The following is an 18,580-nucleotide window of genomic DNA, read 5'->3' on the forward strand; positions in this document are numbered from 1 at the left end:
TTCATTTATAATTTCTTAAAATGTGTTATTTCAGTTTTGTTTCTATTTCATCATAGTTTTCTCCAGAGGCAATCTTAGTCCTTAGACTGTCTTGCTTTGCACTATATTCCTGACAAATTTTTTTTAGTTATAGTTATCTCATATTTCTTTCCAATTATAGTGTAGTTTGGTATTTGTTTAATATTTTGATTATATCAAGATTTTATACTTCTGTTTTCTTATCTTTTGCCAGAGTAGCTCCTGCCTTCCTAATTTTCAACCTTTTTAAGTCATCAATCCTCTTAGTTTTTTTTATTCAAAATTCTAGAACTTTAAAACTCATTTGCCAGTTCCAAAAAAAAAAAAGTAATTGTAATGATCTTTTGAATAATGGTGACATTTTTAAAATAAGTTAAAAGGCTCTCAGGTTGACTGTTTTTAAAAGCAGTCCTGATTTGGGTATATTAGTGCCAGGATGTTTATTTTTATTGGTTATTACTTTATAGTCTGCCATATCTTATAACATTGTGTTTTTATTTTATTTTATTTTATTTTATTTTATTTTATTTTATTTTATTTTTGTATAGAGACATGGGATTTCATTGTTACAAGGAGTTCTCATGAGTGACTACATCTTCTAGTGTAGAATATCTTCTCTGTAACTTATGGCCTCAGAGATTTTCTGAGGGTACTGAGAGGTTCCCTCACTTATCCTGTGTCACTATATATGTCAGAGGAAGAACTTGAACTCAGGGCCTCACAACTCTGAAGCCAGTTTTCTATTTCCTCACTGTATAATTATTTCTTTCCCTTCCCCAACTGTACCAGGTTTATAAATGTTATCTCCCTCAGTTGAATCTAAGTCCCTGGAAATCATTGACATAAGTACTTAATATATTCTTATTGACTGATTCAGATATTTGTTAAATATTCTAACCACTCTTCCATTATTGTTTCTTGGGTTCTTGAGGCTACTGCAGAATTTTTCTCTTTGTTTGGAGTTGTTTCCTACTATTCTCCTTATTGATAGTATTTTTACATTGTAATTTTAGGGATTTTTGTTTGTTTTGTTGATATTATCAACTGCTTGTTGGGAGAGATGACTGAGAGCGCTCATATTTACGTATGAATCCAGGGCTGTGAGTGGAGTGATTAAAAGAATAATGGTGTCAGTGAAACTGGAGGATGTACTTCTTTAAGCTGAAAAATGAGAAGATCCATTTTGGATATATTGATTTCAAACTGAATGGTAACAGTAATTCAAATGGAAGTGCCTAGTAGGCAGCTGGAAATGCAGGATTAGAATTCAAGAGATTAAGGTTGGATATATAGACTTGGGTGTTACCTGCATAAAATTAGTGATTCATAACACAGAAGCAAAGTAGAACAGTAGAAGAAAACATCTAGAGAGAGTAAAAAATAGGTCTCATGATAGAGAACTGGGAGATACTTATGTTTGTAAGCTGGTTTAGTACAAGAGATACCTGTTTTATGGAGTCTCAACTGGTTTCCTTTTAAGGCGGCTAAGAGGCCTTCTTCGGGATTTAATTGAACTGGGGGGATAGTGTTTGAATTATCAGTATGAGTTCTATGCTTCCTGAGCCATAGAAAACTCAATCAATGGGAAACTGTTGATCTGGAAAATTTAGGGGAGCTCTCATTGCCTTGTGGGAATATACAGACATGTGTGTACATGTATACATATGTATACACATATGTATACACATACATACACTGAAATATAACATATTTATTTAAAAGTATGTGAGATGTAATATATTTACCAAAAAAAAAGGTATGTGTATGTGCACTCCCCTTCCTCCTTTTAGATAAATATGTTATATTTCAGTCACATATGGATTAAAGAGGTTTATGTTGGTTTGCCTGGTAACATACTAGAGTAAAAATCATTTCTATGGTAAAGTACATTGTGAATTCCAGATGATAACCTATGACTTTTAGAACTCAACCAATTTGCCACAGCAAGGAGAAGGGCCAAATATTTGTGTTGAGAAATTAGTGAAAGAAAAGATAGTGACAGAAGACATCTGAGAGAAATGAGATGAGAAGGGGAGAAGTAGTAACTCTTGGAGAATGACTTCAAATTTTTAAATAAAGTACAAAGCAAGGTTCTCAGCTAAGAGGGTCAGGAAGAGACAGGCAGTCCCCCCTAAGAGGTTTGAAGTGGGATGAAAAATTTTGGAAAAGCCTTGTGGTGATAGAAATAGTGAGTTATTGTAGAAGGACTAGCAGCTCTGAGGGCCCAGCTGAAGTTAAGTCATGTAAATCTGTAGTGGACCCACTCAGAATAGTTGCAGAATAGTTGAGAAACTACAGTGAATGTGGAGGTCTAGGTGAACCCCCTGAGAAGGAACAAGCTAAGGAGGAAAGAGAGGCCTCAACTTCAGTCTTGTCCAGGTCTTCTTTCTCTCTCCCTTTTAACTAGAGAAGGACTTTTCAGCTTCAAAGAATCTGGAGGCTATGTCCTAAATGACATCCTGGTATTAACTTCTGGCATTGTCTATGTTAGGAGCCAAAGCCACACTAGTTTCATAACTCTACATGAAGTCCAGAAAAGAAACTACACCATGCATAAAGACAACTTCTCGAGCATCCCACAAATGGGAATGAAGGACTTAAACCAATTAGGAGCCATTTGTTAACCCCTTTTGTCTTATATGCTCTATACACTGAGGGAGAGTATGCCATTAAAATTGGGATGATACTTTACTCCAATCCTTATTGTACTACCTTAGTAAATACCCCTTTCTAAATGCTACGTAAATTTGACTAGGTGATTGTCAATTTATAACCTTCAGGGGAAGCATCCTGGTGGGGACTTAAGCCAGTGGCATTAGATAACTACCCCTTGCTCTTCAGGTAGAATCTTGAGATGGATCTGTCGCCAAGCTTTCCCAATCTAACTTATCAGTGGGTGTGGGAACTGGGGACAAAGGGATGCCTCAGAGCTTATGTGAACTATATTTCATAAGATCATAGAATTGAATCTGAAGGGTTATTTGGTCCAGTGTTCTCATGTTAAAAATAAAGAAGGAGTCTTAGAGAACTGAAGTTTCTTGCTTGATATCATAAAATGAATAAGTAGCAGAGCCAGGAATTAAGACCAACTCCTCTGATTTCATACCCAGAACCATATTGAATATTCATAAATTTCAGCTAGAATACTATACTTAGGATCTAAATATAATTTCCTTCGTAGTTCCAAAAGACTTTGCTCTGAATTTTTATTAAGAATCATGAACTCACATAATCTACAGAAGCAATGTTGTCTCATGGGTAAAGTTCTGTACCTATTGACATGACTTTGATTCTGTCTTTCTATGCAAGTGGGGTTCAAGGCATTGCAGATTGAATTCTTATAACTTCCTAGATTGTGACATAATTCGTAGCCCAGAAACAATAATCCCTGATAGTTCTAGAGACACTCGGGAGGATCAATAAAACCTTCTACCAATAGAACCTAATTTTTTCCAGGCTTCTTTGAGAATGCCTCATCTTCAGAAAACCTTTACTCTGCCTTGATATTCCCTAAAGTGATGAGTTCTCTGAGTGAGAAAATTATATTTTATCCAGAAAGCTGTAGAGCTGCCCTAAATTAATTACATATAAGCATCAGCCAGCCACTTTGGTTCAGATAATACTTTTACTGTAATCCAGCAAAGTCCAGTGCATGGGTTTTATAGTCACTTCTGTCTCAGTTCAATTCATTGTTCAGAATTATGACCTCAGGAACACCAGTGAGTTCCCGATCGAAGATGACTTGGCTAAAATTAAAACAGGAAAGAAACTTGTTAAGTGGTATCAGCCTTTGTAATTTAAAATGACTCTGTTATTAGATACTGTAAAAGCACAAAAGATGATCTTGTACAGGGGTTGTAACCTTTGGCCCTATCTATACCAATTACAGTGTAATGTGTGGTGAATTTTTAATCTCATATAATTAAATACTGAATTAATTTTATAAAACTAAAAAGGCTTTTAAACCTTTATTAATCATCCTCTCAGAAGAAGAAAATAAGTATATATTTATCACTAGTTATGTTGTTACTGTCTAATTCATACAAAGCATCAAACCCCAGTTTTCTGTGGATTAAATATTTTTCCTAAGTTAGGTAAGATAATAGAATAAGAATTATTTAAAATATTGGTAAGATTATGTGAATTTTCTATTTCTTGATAATATATTAAACATTCGGAAAAATTAATGAACAAATGTTGGAATGTGTCTGTTTTGGGAAAAAAGTGACCTTAACTCCCCCCTCCCCTTCCTCCTGCTTTTAAGAGCTCTTTACCTCTCCTAAACTTCTCAAAGAAAGGTACTTCACATCTTATCTTGAAAAAAAAATCACATAAAGAGATTTTGAATTTCATTGGAACTTGCATATGATTTCGTCAAGCAACCTTCTTTTTTAGATGAGGAACTGATGCCCAAAAAGGTTAAGGCACTTGCTTCCAATCACGTTGTCACTAGTGACAGCATCTAGAATTCTGACCCAGTTCCTCTGATTTTAAATCTGGCACTCTTTCCATTGCATTGTACTATTTTAACAAGTGACATGTCCTGCATGGATGTGCACACACACACACACACACACACACACACACACACACACAACACACACATATGCACACATAGGAGGTGGTTTTGTTTTTTTGGCTGTGTGACATCAGACAAGTCACTAAATCTTTCTCTAAGCATCAACTTCCTCATCTGTAAGATGGGAATATTAAAAGTATCTTATCTCATAGAATTGTACAAGTTTGCCCCAAAATTTTAGGCTTTATTAGATTAAATTGCACGAGGACTTTTTGGGGTACACTATGTATGGGTAGCCGCATATTGACCACATGGGATACTGGGGAGGGTAGTTTTGCCAGCAAAATTTGAGGCTGAAAGGCCTTCAGATCCACACAAGAGAAAGGGATCCTGGGGATGTGGAAGCACTGTTTGGAGAGGGGTAACATCTGATATATACACATAAAACAGAGAAGACGAGATTGACTATAACTATGAAGAACTGGAAGTGGGGAAGAGGGAAGGGAACATGCATTGATTAAGGACCTACTATGTGCCAGGCACTGTGCTAAGCACTTTGCAAATATAATCTCATTTGATCTGCACAATAGCCTTTAGGTGCTATTCACAGTGGAGGAAACTAAGGCAGAAAAAGGTTAAGTGCCTTGCTCCAGGATCATTCAGCTAGTAAGTGTCCAAGTCCTGATTTGAACTCAGGCTTTTCTGACTCTAAGCCCAGCACTCAATCCATTGTGCCACCAAGCTCCCACAGCTGGAAGCCTTCCTTTCTCATTTGATCTGCTCAAGGAATGATCTGCTTAGACACAACTTGGGCCTGATTATGTCCACCTCCTGTGGGTGCTTGCACATGGTGAATGTATCCACTTCCTATTTCCCCCTTCCTCCATACCTCACAGTTTCCTGGCATTATCTGCCTTTTGGAATTTCTTGCTCACTTTAGTCCTCTTTATTTGCTGTTTGTACATTGATGAATGGTTTTGCCTCCAAATAGAGAAAAGCTACCGTTTATTGAATCGTGAGCAAGTGTGTGCGATAAAAGGTATGGATATAAAGGGAAGTAAAATGACTAGTGGAGATCTTTCACAGTGTATGATAGAGCAGAGAGGCCAGTCTCAGCTCAATGATAAGGCAAAGAAAGTATTTCTTCTTTAATCCAGAGGGTTCAGCCTTTTTTTTTTTACTTTTCGTAAAACTGTATAACTAATCTCCTTAAATAGCAGGAGAAAAGTACAATGTGAAGCTATGGAACTATTTGCCCTGGATTTCAGAGAAAAAAGCTAGATGCCTATGTTGCTTTTTTGGTGACATACAGCGGCTTTATATATAAAGTACTTTATTAATGAAAAAGTACTGTGTGAATGTTTCTTATTATTTATTATTATCATTATCATTATTATTATCTTATTATTACCTTCTCAGCAATTTATAGTCTTAAGAAAGTTGTCTGGAGCATTGAGAGATTAAATGACTCCCCAGGGTCACCCAGAGAGTGTTAGAGATATGACCTGAACCCAGTACTTCCTGACCCTGAGGTCAACTCTACCTACAATGCTCTCTAGAGGCTCTGAGTTACTCAACAATTATTGATGTGCAACAGTGGATGGAATTTCTTTGCAAGAATTCCCTATACTGATATAACCGCAGATCCACACAAAACAGAAACATGTATATATGTAATATAGGCGTGTATGTATATTCTGTGATGAATGTACATGTTTTAGCTGTTTAGTCATTTTTCAATTGAGTCTGACTCTTTGTGATACCTTCTGGGGTTTTCTTGGCAAGTAGTTTACTTCTCCATTTCCTTCTCCAGCTCATTTTACAGATGAGGAAACTGAGGCAAACAGAGTTAAGTGACTTGCCCAGGGTCACACAGCTAATAAGTGTCTGAGATCTAATTTGAACTCGGAAATATGAGTTTTCCTGATTCCAGGCCCAGCAGTATCCACTGAGCCACCCAACTACTCAAATATGTGTATATATGTAGTACTTACAAATATTCATTTAGTCTTAAGTTGTGTTTTCATTTGTGTGGGGAACTTGTGCAAGGAAACTGTATTTTAGAAATACTTACCTGTATCTCTTCTGAAATTTTTAGTCAGAGGGAATTACCTGAGTCATTTCATGGTTAAGCAGCTCACCCAGGATCCCATAGCCAGTACATTTCAGAGACAAGATTTGAACTCAAGTCCTCCGGTCAAGGCCAGCTATCTATTCACAAGGCACCTCAGTGACATCTCAGTGATAGAACACTGGCCCTGGAGTCAAGAAGACTTGAGCTCAAATTCAGTCTTAGACATTTAGCTGTGTGACCCTGGGCAAGTCACTTGACATTGGCTGCTCATGTACAAAATGGGTTATTGTGAGGCTGAAATAAGATAATATTTGTAAAGCATTTTTGCAAATGTTAAAGTGCTCTATAAATGCTAGCTATTAAGATGTGTTGCATCTAATTTTTATTATAAGAACAAACTTTTTTTTCCTTAAAAAATCTTAATAAAAAAATCCAACAAAATACTGAAATATTATTCTTTTCAACAATCTAGTGTGAGTCTACCTCTCTCCAGTTCCTCATTTGGTCATAAGCAGAAGCAAGTTAAGCAGATGATCCACAAATTATTTTCAGATATTGAAGCGATTCATAGAACAGAAAGGTGGAAGACCTCTTGTTTCAGAAAATGGCTCTCTATGAAGAAATGTTCAATAACCATTAATTAGTCCCTTATTTTGACCAGGTACTAGATTAGTACCAGGTGCTAATTAGTATCAGGTACCAGGTACTGCATTAGGCACTGGGAATAATAGTACAAAGCAAGAAAAAATCTCTCCCTGTATTGAGGTTACGTTCTAATGGGAGAGGTAACAAGTACATATGTATATGTTTATATATGTTGTATGAATAAAACAATAAAAGCAAATCTATGTAAATTAGTTACATATAGTTTTTTTTTTACTTTTTAAAATGTTTTTTATTGATATCTTTTGTTTTAACATTGCTTTCTTTCCCCCTGAAATCATTTTCCTCTATCCTTTCCAGAGAGTCATCCTTTAAAACAAAGGGGTTTTTTTGAAAAGTAAAAGAGAAAATCATGAAGAAAAAGTCATAAAAAATTAACACTGAAAAAAATGGACATGATTTGCAAGGAGGTGGAGTGACTTCTTCAGTCTCTTCTTTGAAAAAAAACTTTGTAGTTGCACAACATGATTGTGTTATGACTTCCCTGCCCTTCATTTACATTGTCAGAGTCATTGTGGCTATTGTTGCATTGCTCACTTTCCTCTGTATCCATTCATGTAAGCCTTTCCATGCTTTTCTGGATTCATCGTTTTCTTTTATTTTTATTGATTTATTTTGATTTATCAACAATCATTTCCACAGTTTTGAAAGAAGGATGCCGGCAGTTGGAGGGAATCAGGAAATGATTCAAGCAGAAGCTAATGCTTGTCCTGAATCTTAAAAGAAGAGAAAGATTCTTAAAGGCAGGTAAAGTGAGAGTACATTCCAGGAACAGGAGAAGGTCAATGCAAAAGAATGAGGATAGGAGATGGAGAGTCATGAGTGAGGACCACAGAGAAGGACTGTTTGGCTGGATCACAGAATGTGGGAGGGAGAGGAATATTTAACGAGGCTAGAAAGGCTAAAAAGGTAAACTGTGGCCATATTGTGAAGGACTTTAAAAGCTAAATTGCAGGACTGATATTTTATATTAGAGGCAATAGGAAGCCATTAGAGTTCAAGAAACATGGGAGTCACATGGTCAGATCTCATTTGAGAAAATTGCTTTGGTAGCTGTTTTAGGTTGAACTGGAGTGAGGAAAGTTTATGGACATTGTTGTTGCAATAATCTAGTTGAGAGATGATGAAGGCTTGAACTAAGGTGTGAGAGCAGCATGAATTGAGAGGAGTCAGATGTAAGAGATATTTTGGAAGTGTTAATGGCAAGGTTTGGCAACTGATTGGTTAAGTAGTATAAAAGAGACTGAAGTGCATAGGATAGTGCTTTGGTTATGAAAGTAGGATATTGAAAAGATGGTAGTGCCTTTGATAGTAACAGAGAAATCTGAAAGCTATCTAATACTCTCTTTCTAAATTTTTTTTTCTATTATCAAGTATCTGCTGTCTCTCCTCCTTCTCCTTTTCCCCTGTAGAAAATAAACTGGGTAAAGGGAAAAACAAAATCCCTGCAACAAATATGCAGTTGAACAAAAACACTTTTAGATGTTGAAGATGGTTTAAATAACTATCTCACTTGGAATATCTAGTTCATTATTTCTCTGTCATGAGATGGGTAGCATTATAAATCATTGGTCTTCTAAAAATAATGATTATTCATTGCATTGAACAGAGTTCTTAAGTCACTCAAAATTGTCTGTTTTTATAATGTTGTTATAGTGTACACATTCTTCTGATTCTGCTCACTTCACTCTACATCAATTCAAAGTCAAGTTCAAAGGTGTCCACTCATCCCTTCCACATTTTGCCATTTTATAAACTTTTACTTATACCCTGAGATTAAATGATATGAGTTATCCCCCATTCTTTCCCTTTTCTTTGTTTCCTTTTTAAGTCTCCTTTTCCTTTCCCATTTTAAGATAAAACATAGAAAAAAATCACTTTCCAGGATCTCAGAGACATGTTTGGAACTTGAAAACTTTATGTGTTCCCAAAGGGATCTGATCCAGGGCAGTCTAATTGCCATCCCACTGGTGTGAGCTCTACAAGTTCCTGGCCTGGGTTTGGGTCTGTGTTTGTGAAAGCATTGAGTTCTGCTAGTCTGCACCTATAAGCCAACTGGAAAGCTCTGTTGCTCTAAGTAGCTTTGATTATCCTCTACAAGCTGGGCTAGATGTTGGAATTGAGACATTGCTTGGAGCTTAGTAATTATTCAGGGCCTCCTTTCCTGGAAATAAAAAAAAAAAAGGCCACTGTTTAGGTCTCCTTCTCACTTTGTCCTGGACCTGCAATCCAAGATTGGGTAATGGGCAACAAAATTGCCAATTGGCATGTGTCCCCATTGCAGTGTCCTGGTATGGGTCTGGGAGTGGCCCAACTCCTTTTGTGTTAATGGGCAGCTTCTCCCTGAGCACTGCAATGTTTATTCTGCTATGTATTTCTGCCCTGATCCTGTCCCTAGTGTTTGAAAATCTCTGTCTTCCTATGCTGACCTGACCTATATCAAACTAGGCTGTACAAAAGGCATATTGTGGCTTTTTTCTTGAATTCTACATCGATTAAATCTGGTATATTTTATGGATCTGTTAGGGGGAGTTGTGAATGAGAGCTCAGCTGCAGTGCTTCTTTCTACTCCATCATCTTGACTCCCAAACTCCCCTTCATTTTTAACTTCCCTATGACTTCTGCTTATAACATAATTTTTGGGGAATGTTTGCCCCCCACCCCATTAGAATGCAAATGTTTCATCTTTATTAAATTTATAAGTAAGAATTTCTTATGATTTGGTTGCATTCAGCTATTTGTGTGTCTCTTTATGCCAAAGTTTATATTTCAAAATTTCTACTCAACTCTAGTCTTTTCATCAGGAATCTTGAGAATTGCTTTTTCATTAAAGATCTATTCTTCAAAATCCTTATAGAAGTATAATCATTTTTATGGGAAAATTATGCTTTGTTGTAAGCCAATATCTTTTGCCTTTTGGAATATCATATTCCATGTTCTTTTCCTGTTTGTGGTTATAGCTACTAAATCTTGTGTGATCTTGACCACGTCTCCTCAGCACATGTACACTTTCTTTCTGGATACTTGCAGCATTTTTTTTTCTCTAGAAGTTCTGAACTTTGTCTATAATGTTCTTAAGAGATTTCATTTTAAGTATTCTTTTAGGAGATGAACAATGCATTCTTTCTACTTTCATTTTGTCCACTTATTCTAAGAGATCTGAGCATTTTCCTTTTATGATTTCTTGAAATAATATATCTGGACTTTTTGTAAGTTACAGCTTTTTAAGGGCAGCAAGGTGGTCTGATGGATAGAGTACAACTCTGGAGTCAAGAGGAACTGAATTCAAATCCAGCCTCAGGCACTTATTAGCTGTGTGACCATGGCCTAGTCACTTAACCTGGATTGCTTCCCCAAAATAAAGAAATAAATACTAGCTATAAAAAGCTATAGCTTCCAAATGCCACAATGGTTATTAAACAACTTCTGCTTGGTCTATTTTCTAGATCAATTGTCTTCTACATGAGATATTCTGATTTTTTTTTTTTGTCAGGGGGACTTTTCTTATAGGTATGTTGGATTTCTGTTTTGGGTTTGTGTCTTGAGCATCACTGGCCTCATATCATATTTTATCTTTCTAAAAAAAATTCAAGACACAGTAATCAATGGCTATAGTAATCTATTATTTAATAAACCCAAAGACCCTAACTTCTGGGATAAGAACCCACTCTTTGAAAAAAACTGCTGGGAAAACTGGAAAAGAGTATGGCAGAAACTAGGCATAGACCCAAATCTCACACCATATACCAAAATAAAGTCAAAATGGGTTCAGGACTTAGATATAAAGGCTGATACCATAAGTAAACTTGGAGAACAAGGAATAGTTTACCTATCAGATCTATGGAGAACAGAAGAATTCATTACCAAACAGGAGACAGAGAACATTATGAAAAGCAAAATGGATAATTTTGATTACATTAAATTGAAAAGTTTTTGTGCAAATAAAGCCAATGCAACTAAGATTAGAAGGAAGGTAGAAAATTGGGAAAGAATTTTTACAAGCAGTCTTTCTGATAAAAGCCTAATTTCTAAAATATATAGGAGAATTAAGACAAATTTATAAGAACACAAGCCATTCCCCAACTGATAAATGGTCAGTGGATATGAACAAACAGTTCTCAGATGAAGAAATTAAAGCCATCTATAGTCATATGAAAAAATGCTCTAAATTGTTATTGATTAGAGAAATGCAAATCAAAACAGCTGTGAGGTACCACATCACACCTATCAGATTGGTCAAGATGACAAAACAGGAAAAAGGTAAATGTTGAAGAAGATGTGGGGAAATTGGAGCACTAATGCATTATTGGTGGAGCTGTGAAATGATCTAACCATTTTGGAGAGCAATTTGGAACTATGCCCAAAGGGCTATAAAAATGTGCATATTCTTTGACCCAGCAATAGCACTTCTAGGGCTATATCCCAAAGAGATAACAAATGGGAAAATGAACTACATGTACAAAAATATTTATAGCAGCTCTTTTTGTGGTGGCAAAAAATTGGAAATTGAGAGGATGCCCATCAATTGGGGAATGACTGAACAAGTTGTGGTATATGAATATAATGGAATACTATTGTGCTATAAGAAATGATGAACAGGCTGACTTCAGAAAAACCTGAAAAGATTTGTATGGTCTGATGCTGAGTGAAATGAGCAGAACCAGGAGAACATTGCACATAGTAACAGCCACGTTGTGGAATTACTGATATTGATAGACTTAATCCTTCTCAGCAATGGAAGGATCTAAGACATCTCCAAAGGCCTCAGGATGGAAAATGCTATCCACATCCAAAGAAAGAACTATGGAGTTTGAATGCAGATTGAAGCCTACTATTAGCTATTGTTTTTCTTCTGTTGTATTTTGTTTTCCCTTTCTGGTGGTATTCCTATCAGTTCTAATTCTTACTTACAACATCACTAATGTGAAAATATGTTTAATAGGAATATATGTATTTGTATAGCCTATATCAGATTGCATGCCATCATAGGGAGGGAGGTAAGGAGGGAGGAGGAAAATTTAAAACTCAAAAGCTTATGGAAGTGATTGTTCATAATTCAAAATAAATGTACTAAAAATTAATTTAAAAAAATCTTTATTTGTTTAATGTAATAATTTTCTAGTGATCTTCTGTGGGCAAGACAGTTTAGCTGGCCTAACTGGGAGGTCTGAGTTTTGATTGTGTCATTCAGTATCCTCTAGAAGGCCACTCTGAATCTGCTTTCCTGGGTGAGGTACTGAGTCAAAGATCTGCTCTAGGTGATATACACTGAGTCCATGTGCTAGACTCTGAGCTGCTGGCCTGGGCTAAGGCTGAGTTCAAGATCAGCTGTGGACATCCCTGTGCTGCAGGCCTAGCTCAAAGCTCTTGGAATTGAATCCAAGCTTCTGACTCTTCAGACAGTCTGATATCTCACATCTAATCCTTTTCAACAAGGAGAGCTGCGAAGTTCAGCCACTGATCACAACTGGGAAAAATTGGTCATTATGGGTATATATAATATACACATATTTTAAAAAATAGTTTGAACGTGATATATTATAAATGTGAAACCTCCTTTGTTCTAATTCCCCACACATACCTCCCTCCCTCCACCCCAGAAAGCTATGCTCATTCTTGCTCTAAGTCTTGGTATCTCCTCTCCTCTGAAAGCTCAATACTTGGTAAACAGAAAATGCTTAAATAATATTTGTTGAACTGAATTGAATTGAACTGAATTGATCTGGATTATTTATTAGGAGTCTCCCTTGAAGTTAAAAAGGAATCTAACTTTCAGCAATGAATTTCAACAGATAAATATCTAAGTGTGTGAGTTGTGCCCTAATCCATTACCAGGAGAATAAGTCCAGGCAGAGAGTTAGAACGGGACATTTTCTGGATGTTACATGCCAAGTGTGAGGCATGCCATTGGTAATTTACCCGAAAAAAAAAATGGTCTCAATGAGCTGGCTAGTAAATCTTAGACTGAAGGGAAGAATAAACATATTAAGAAGCAAAATATTTTTTTCCCTTTTACTGCTCTGAGTCGTTTTCCTTTTATTTCTATGTTTTCCCATTTCCCTATTGATTTTAATTAATCTCACCCTAGAATCATAAGCCTTGTGAACTTGGAGAATTTTTTTTAATTTAAATAAATAAAGAGTCTACAAGTTTTTCCCAGATTGCCTGGCTTTAATAATAAATTACTGTTTTCTAGCAGGATCATATGCAGAACTCTGATTTTGTTTCTTCCTCTGTTCATATCCTGATAATTGAGGCTGAATTCCCTTGTCTTTAATATGCCATATATTCTCCACCTGGCAAAGGACTCAGACAGTTACAGATAAATACCCTGTAGACATACAGACAGAGAAACTGCTGTAATTGCTTTCATAATGACTCTCAGACATCAAAGGAAGGCAAACAATGGTATTTAACACTGTTTCCATTCTTTAGCTGAAATGTAATTTTATAGAGTTATTGTCAGGCAGTACAGTGAACGTACAAGTACAACTGTCATATTCTGCTCATATTAATTAGCTGCCCATGAGAGGTCCAGGCTCGTAATGGCAAAGTTCTCCTCATTTCAGATGGTCTGATATTCAGACAGAACCATACGTACAATAGCTTGATTAACATAGTTGCTTAGATCAGGTTTTCCCTGGGAGTGTGTCAATTGGCATTTTGAAGAATCAATTAATTAGCACTCCAAATAATCCATTCCTGGGTTAATGAAAGTGTTTTGTACAGCTGCAAAAAGAAAAAAAAAATCTTACTTGAAGAAAAACTAAACCCTTCCAAAATAGCAAGAAAAAAAATTAACATTTGGAAAGTTATGTTGTCCATTTCAATATTCCAGTGAAAGCCTGTAAAAAACAAATCCATATAATTTACTTACATAGTTTAACCCAAAAATGTTGGGGTTTTGGCTTAGATTGTTTAAAGAGTGGTTTGTATGACGTTACGGAAATTAGAACTTTTATTTAGTGTTTTAGCTTGTGAGAGAAGTGGATAGAGGGTCTGGATGTGAGGAAGATGTTTGTTCAAGTCTCATCACTGATATGTATTAGTTCTGTGACCCTAGGAAAGTCATGTAACATTCAAGTACTCCAGGCAACTGAACTTTCTGAGACTGTAAATTGGAGTTGATGATTTCTTATTGTGGAGTTTCAATGATGAGAATTCTCTTTACTGATGAAATCTTGTATATACGCTCTACGTCTCTATTTCCCCAGTGGCTGGAAATGCTATGATTTAACTAGGGGGAGAGATAGCTTATTTTACATCATTGACCATAGTTTTTAACAATTAGACTTTGAAGATAATATATTTGCTAACTTTTCCAAAATGACAGTCTTACATAGTATTATGTATCAAATATCCATGCTGTTCTGGGGCTAATATTTAATTTTCATTATAAGTGAGAATTACAAATGGAAGATATACATGTATTTTTAAGTTTACATTAAAGATATAATACATTTTTAAATGAACTCAGTTTCCAGCAGAGTAGAATAATGATATTTGAAAACCACTTCCAACCGGTGCAATAGTTCTTACGCACAAAGAAAATGTTTCTACAGTGGGAACTGCCAATCATTTCTTTTTCTTCTTTAATTTGAGATCCATTTTATGCTTGAAATTATGACAGATTGTAAGCACTCTTTGAATTCCAAAATTTTCCTGAGCAACTTCATAAAACTAGGTGACACAGCTAGGTGACACAGTGGATAAAGCATTGGGCCTAGAGTCAGGAAGACTTGAGCTCAAATTTGGCATAGGCTACTTATTAGCTGTGTAACCCTGAGCAAATCACTTAACTTCAATCTGCCTCAGTTTTTTAACTGCAAAATGAGGATTAAAAATAGAACTTTTCTTGTATGGTTATTGTGAAGATCAATGAGATATTTGTAAAGCGCTTAACACAAGACCTGGCATATAGTTGTTTATTCTTTCTCTTCTTTTCCCTTCCCTTCCCATCACAACAGTTCCTCTAGTGAGCCTCTCCTTTATTTAACATTGCCAGCACAAATTGAGAGTGTTTTTATACAAATCTTTCCTCTTTGGGAATTACATTAAATCAAACCAAATTTACTTTTGTTCTTTTTTTTTTCCTTCAAAATTCTGTGGCAATAAAATAGAAAATTAGTTTGTTAGTAGTTCAAATATAGAGGAAATGTAAGTTTTGTATCATAGAAGCAGGTGTTCTTTGAGGTATATTGGATGCAGCTCTAACTTGCTTATGAGAACCTATTGTTAAGTTTTAATTATAGGAAGAGAAAGAGAAAATGACATCCTTGCACTATAGTACCTAAAGTCCGGCTGCAGCCCACCAGGGCTACAGTGTTTATGCAGCCTGACCAACTAAAGGATATCCATAGCCCATTCAGGCAGAGGGGCAGTAAAGTTATGCAACCTATGGGCAGCCTCCTGATGTTAACTACATATAGGCTCAGACATGTTCAACATATGGAAGACTGTATATGCAACCTCTTATGGATAGCTTCGAATATACCAACTGCACCTCAGGCTTACAGTCAGCGTGTTTAAGGACATGCTACAGGGGCCTATGATACCCCCACTGCTACAGTTGCAACCACCCACGCATCATACACAGCATAGTCTGCATAATGACACCAGCCTGCTTACCCAACCTGTGGGTAGCATCTAACAACCACTACTCCCACAAGAACCCAGGATAATAGTAAGTCTCCTGAAACTAGTCAGCCTGTTTTACAGCAAGCCACAGCCAACCTAGCATAGGATAGAGAAAGAGAAACTACAGTTACCACGACACCACACCTCCATACTATCCTCCAACCAGCTATTTTTCTACCTAGCTGACTATGATCAGGGCAGTTACTCCTAGCAGAATACCAATTGCAAACAGAGTAACTGCGGACAGTAGAGTAACTATGTTAAACAGAGCAGCTATTGGCAGCAGCACCCCGCCCCCCCACTAATTATCCCCCCACTGGATCCTGCAGAGAGCCTCTAAGTCAATGTAGCCAACAGAGCAGCAGCTATGGGCAGCAGAGTACATTCTGGCAGGACTATCTCAGTAGCATGGCTGTACATAGGCAGGATTCTGGAGGTTTTTTTAGACTTGGAGAAAACCAGAGCATAAGTGGCCCTGATAACCAAGGCAGGGGAAGAGGAAGATTTGATCGTGGAGGCATGAGTGGAGATGTGTGAGCAGAAGGAGGAAGAAGACATGGTGGTATGGGTGCTGGAGAATGAGATGGCTTCACTAAGCATGGTAGACATATGAAAGAAGGGCCAGACCTTGATTTAGGCCCACCTGTAGATCCAGATGAAGACTCAGAAAATAGCATATTTTATGTACAGGGACTCAATGAAAATGTAATGGTTAATGAACCGGCAGACTTTTTCAAAATGTGTGGGGTTGTCAAGATCAATGAAAGGACTGGACAGCTGATGATAAACACTTACTTAAACAAGGAAACTGGAAAACTGAAAGGAGATGCCACAGTATCCTGTGATGGGATACCTATTGCAAAGGTTGAAGTAGAATGGTTTGATAGGAAAAACTTCCAAGGTAGCAAACACAAAGTGTCTTTTACTTGGAAGAAATCTCCATGAATAACATGTGAGTTGGCAAACCTCCCTGCGAAGGCAAAGGGATGCCTCCTGTTCTTCAAGGAAATCCTGAAGTGCCAAGGGGACCAGGAAGTCCCATGGGTTGAATGGAGTGCAGAAAAGGAGACAAGGGAGGTTTTCCACCAACAGAATCCAGGGAATCCTGAGGAAACCCCTCAGGAAGAGGAAATGTCTGCCACAGAGCAAGGAATTGGCAGTGTCCTAATCCAGGCTCTGGAAATTGGAATTTTGCCTGAAGATCAGAGTGCAATCAGTCTAAGGCCCCTAAGCCTGAGGGATTTCTTCTAGCACCCTTTCTTTCAAGCACCCTCATGGTGGTGATTGTGGCAGAGGTGGCTCTAGTGGCAATGAGGGGTGGGAAAGGTGGCCTCATAGACCATGGTGGGTCTGATGTAGGATCAGAGGAGTCCAAAGTAGAGACAGAGGTGGCTCAGGAAGGCCAAGAGTGGAAAAAGAAGAGGAGGACCTGGCAGTCTTAGACCTCTCATGGAGCAAATGGAAGAAAGACGAGGAGGGCATGGAGGACACAGAAAAATAGATAAAGTCAAGCATCATCAGGAGTGCAGAGACAGGCCCTGCTAGATACAGAATCCCCACAGACTTGAATTTACTACCAGATCTATTTTTTTAAACCAGAAAATGTTTAAACATATTTTCATATTTATAATGTTGACCACAACAATATGATTATTCTTTGTCTGTACTTTAGTATTTTTCGTCATCTGTGGAGAAACATTCAAACAAGTTGAATTGTAGAGCGCTGAGTTTCTTTTCCTTCTTTTAAGATAGTTGTTTAACAAAGACTGAGCCAATGAGAAACCATTGCCATGAGAACGCTCAAATATCATTGTGTGGAAATCCAGGAGAATTAACTCTAACAATGTTAATGGTTGTGTTGTTGTTGTTGTTGTTGTTTTAAAATAAAATTCCAAATATTTATAAACACAAAAAATTTAGTTGTAAGTATACCTCAGAAATTGGCAATTCATACAAATCAGGGCCCAATTTATTGCTTTGTTGATTGTCTAAACTTAAGAAAGTGTTAATAACGTATATTAAATTTACAATTTCTGCAGAGCCAACATGTTAAACATTTAGCAGCACACTCCTATATTACTCCATAATCATTGCTTGAGCTCAGCATGTCTGCAGTAAAAGACTCAGGGAATGAAGCAATCACAATTGTAGAGTAATAGCAATAATAATAATAGATATTATATAATAATACATTTCTTTCCTAGACATTTAAATAATAATAGTTATATAGTAATAATGGGTGTTTCTATGATGCTTTAATGTTTATAAAGTGCTTTAAATCCATTATCTCACTTGAGTCTCAAGACAACCCTGAGTATTCTTATGTTTGATTTTGTAAACAAAGATTTCAGAGGGTGTATGAAATTGGATGAGGAAAAAAATGCACCTTTATTTTTACAAATCTCAACTTGAAATTTAGCATTTCATTTAATAATGAATGTAGGCAATAAATATTATTCTGAGAAGACATTTGTCAGACTGCCAAAGGGGTCCATGACACACAAGCAAAAATAAGAACCCTTGTTATAAATAAATTATAGTTTTATAAGTCTATGTCACTCAGAATAAAACAAGTTTGCTTAAGTTACACTATAGTTAAAAGGAAGTATGATGCCATACATAGAATGCTTGCTAGAGTCAGGAATGTAATTGAAAGAGTACCCAGTTTG

At 36.6% G+C, this 18,580-nt stretch overlaps 1 pseudogene; it reads left to right on the top strand.

Moving 5' to 3' along the window:
- Positions 1-15,541: 15,541 nt before the first annotated feature.
- On the top strand, positions 15,542-17,456 carry LOC110192278 (RNA-binding protein EWS pseudogene; annotated as a pseudogene).
- Positions 17,457-18,580: the final 1,124 nt, after the last annotated feature.

The sequence above is a fragment of the Phascolarctos cinereus genome, unplaced genomic scaffold (genome assembly GCF_003287225.1).
Source record: "Phascolarctos cinereus isolate Bilbo 61053 unplaced genomic scaffold, phaCin_HiC Scaffold_3;HRSCAF=262, whole genome shotgun sequence".
NCBI classification, from domain to species: domain Eukaryota; kingdom Metazoa; phylum Chordata; class Mammalia; order Diprotodontia; family Phascolarctidae; genus Phascolarctos; species Phascolarctos cinereus.